This window comes from Ursus maritimus, unplaced genomic scaffold, assembly GCF_017311325.1.
Source record: "Ursus maritimus isolate PB19 unplaced genomic scaffold, ASM1731132v1 scaffold_6, whole genome shotgun sequence".
Classification (NCBI taxonomy): domain Eukaryota; kingdom Metazoa; phylum Chordata; class Mammalia; order Carnivora; family Ursidae; genus Ursus; species Ursus maritimus.
In genome coordinates, this window is record NW_024426774.1 from 1,514,904 (window position 1) to 1,518,295 (window position 3,392).

General features: G+C 50.8%; 2 long non-coding RNA genes across 2 annotated transcripts in view; one reads left to right on the forward strand and one right to left on the reverse strand.

The window, feature by feature from the left end:
* Nucleotides 1-365, reverse strand: part of LOC103659849 — a 4,777-nt gene extending 4,412 nt beyond the window's left edge. Inside the window, exon 1 of the long non-coding RNA XR_567712.2 lies at nucleotides 302-365. This is a non-coding gene — a long non-coding RNA (uncharacterized LOC103659849). The remainder of the gene's footprint in view (nucleotides 1-301) is intronic.
* The window catches only part of LOC121100945, a 3,706-nt gene extending 2,288 nt beyond the window's left edge, over nucleotides 1-1,418 (forward strand). The window contains exons 2-3 of the long non-coding RNA XR_005832718.1: nucleotides 114-231; nucleotides 333-1,418. This is a non-coding gene — a long non-coding RNA (uncharacterized LOC121100945). The remainder of the gene's footprint in view (nucleotides 1-113; nucleotides 232-332) is intronic.
* Nucleotides 1,419-3,392: the final 1,974 nt, after the last annotated feature.

A 3,392-nucleotide genomic window follows, 5' to 3' on the forward strand; every position in this document is an offset into this window, starting at 1 on the left:
TTTTTTTTTTGTGGTGCTTATAGTATTTGTTCAATTATTTTAAATTGCAATTTATTGTGACTTCTTTCTCCTAAGTAACTATTCCCTTTCGTATTTAATTTTGTCTTTGTAAGTTTCCATTCTTCATAAAAAAGCTCCTCCAAACCGAATAAGCCTCGGCCCCCACAAAACCTGGACCCCCTGCTGAACGGATATTATTACCATGACCCCGTGCCTTATTTCATCATTGTGGTAAGGTGGACAAGATTGCCCCTGTTTTTACAGAAAAGAAAAATGAAGGCCCAGAGACGAACTTGCTTACTCATTCTGGCCCTGAATGCTTTTCCCTCTAGGTTCCCGTATCTTCCGGCTTCTTCTGGCTTCTTGGCTCTCAGTCTGTGGATCCTCCCACTGCTTCTCCCACCCAAGTCCCAGCAGGGAGAGGCAGAGGGAGGCTGAGTGGGAAGAAGAGGCCTCCCTAGATGAGCCTCTGCTGGAGGGCCCGCGCTGTGTGGCTCTGCGGTGGCCTGAGCGGGGACCCGGGGAGGGGGCGGGATGGCGGTACGGACCCTCTGCCCACGCAGCCGGCTTTTGCAGGACAAAACCAGGGCACTTCCAGGCGCTGGGTCCCGGACCAGGACCCTGCAGCCTCGGTGGATTGCTGGTGCGGCTGAAGCCTGATGTCACAAACACAGGGAGGGGAGGTGGCGAAGGATTGCACATCTGTGCTTTCTCATTGCCTGAATCCGCCCGGCCGGCACAGAGAGGTCTGTGTAGAGCTGGAATCTAACCCAGGTCCAGGATGGCCACTAAAGGCACCTGACTTCTCACTCCTCTTTGGCCGTGGGCCCCGGGATACTCCTTTGGCTAATCAGGCGGGGAAGAATTACAAACGCATTGCCTCTTAGAGCAGAAAGAACGTGCATATCACCGAATCCAGCAATTCTCAGGTCCACTGAAGCCGCATAGAAAATCAGTGAGGGCGATGTAGTGACTTGCTCCAAAAGCGGAATGTATGTGATTTAAGCCCTGTCATTTTGGCTTCAGTGGGGTCCTATCACTTAAATTAAAAAAAAAAAAAAAGCTTCATTTGGTGTTAAAATATCCCTTAGGAGATAATGGTGATGGTGATAATATTTGCTAGCGTGTGTTGTGCCTGCCACGTGCGGGGCGTTGTGCGGAAGGCTTTGCAGTTTGTCTCATTTCATCGACACAAGAACCTTACAAGAGGAATGCTCTTATTAATCCAATTTTACTTCCCAAGAAACTAAGACACTGAGGTCCAGGAGGCAGATGTCCTGCCCGGACATGCCGCGGACTCCGGACCTGAGCTCGGGCCCGCTGACTTCCCTGTACACGCTCAGCCCTCCCAACCTCCGGCCTCGGGAGATGAAATGTGGATTTAAGTTGTTATGTTACAATGAAAGTCTGGCAAACTTGTTGGAGCCTCGTGCTTTTTTTTTTTTTTTTTTAAGATTTTATTTATTTACTTGACAGAGATAGAGACAGCCAGCGAGAGAGGGAGCACAAGCAGGGGGAGTGGGAGAGGAAGAAGCAGGCTCATAGCAGAGGAGCCTGATGTGGGGCTCGATCCCAGAACGCCGGGATCATGCCCTGAGCCGAAGGCAGGCGCTCAACCGCTGTGCCACCCAGGCGCCCCGAGCCTCGTGCTTTCTTGAAGAACCTGTACTGGTCTAGAAATCTAGGATCCCAGGAGCCATGGAGGTAGCCCATCCCGTGCATTCGACAGATCCCAGAGAGGACAGATTGGGTTATGCGACGTCACTGGGCAGGTTGGGAGCACAATCAGACCAAGGGGACACCTGGCCTGGCAGATTTTCAGCATTTGTGAGACATGAAAATTGGGGATTTCCTTTGATCTGGACAATGGCTGACTAAAGGAAAGGCAGCTTCGAGAAATAAATTCCGAAAACAATTCTTCTAACCTGTGTTTCCCCAGGGACATCCTGGCTTTGCCATTGTATTTCGGGTCGCTCCAGGAATGTCTCCGCATTCCTCAACGGAGCGGGAATTTCCAGGCCTTGGGTTCTTGCTGGATGCTGGGGCTCCAGCCACAAAGGAGAGTCTGGAAGCACGTTGTTGTCGCCTTTCCCTTGGCCGTACCTCCTCCCACCCCGGGAGCGCCTTTCCGGTTGGCTGTCTCCATGGTGAAGGTGAGAGAAAGAGAGAGTTCCGATGGTTTCCCTGGCAACAGCAAGGGAGAGCTTGTTGCCTTGGTGATGGTGAGGAACGTGAGGCAGTGAGCCTCAGAGTATCTGCCCCCCACCCCAGCTCCCACCGGCGCAGGTCCCACCCTGGGCTTCCTGGGTTAGGGACTCGCCAGGCAATGACGACCATCCTACAGGTGATGGTCTCTGTCGAGGCCACTGGACCAGAGTCTCTCTCTGGGTGCAGGCACACTTGGTTAGGGGCACATTAGTTCACCTTTTGGGTTCTCAGCTGCCTCCTCTGTGAAATGGGGCTGATATTAGGATCAAGCTCTTATAGCCGTAAGGAAAGGTAAACATAATTTCCACAAAGAAAGTAAATTTTACCCATTATTATTACACAGTAACCATTTTTTAAAAGATTTACTTATTTATTCTGGAGAGAGAGAGGGAGAGAGCATGAGTGCAGGGGGAGGGGCAGAGGGAGAGGGAAAGAGAGAAGCCCAAGCAGACTCCACACTAAGGGCAGAGCCCGATGTGGGGCTGGATCCCACAACCCTGAGATCGTGAACTGGACCAAAATCAAGATGCCCAACGGACTGAGCCACCCAGGTGCCTCTATTATATAGTAACTATTATCACACACTAATAACCACTGTTTCTAAAATGCAGAGAGGGAGAAAGTGGGATTTAAGACATTTTAGAGAAGGAAGCTGGAGCCCAGGGACAGTGAGAGACTGCCTGAGTTCCAGCATGGTTAAGCTCTAGTAGAAAGGGAAGCCAGATAGCCGGACTCGAAATCCAGCGCTGTTTCACACCCCCTCCCCTCTTGCACAGTAGCCACGCCGACCGCTGGCTGGGCCTGCCCTTGTCTCCCGCCTCAATCAGTGATGCCGGAAGCGAAGCGTCTAGTCCCTCCCCTCCCCCATGTCTCCCACGGTTTGCACCGTAAGCCTGGACCGAGTCAACAAGAGCATCTGGATGGTTGTCAGAACAATTAATAAGCACAAGATGGGAATAGTGAATTAATTTAGCCAAGTCTTCCCATCCCATAAATTACTGAAATCAGTCCAGACGCAAGTCTGATGGAATGCTCCACTGTTTCATTGAACGGTTTGGCATCGCGTAGCCTCTAATGGCATTCCTGAATCATACAACTTATGAATTATTAAGGTTTTACTTGTGTGATCTGTTATTTAGAAAGCGATGCATCATTCTGGGAAGACTACTGGCTTTAGAACTAAC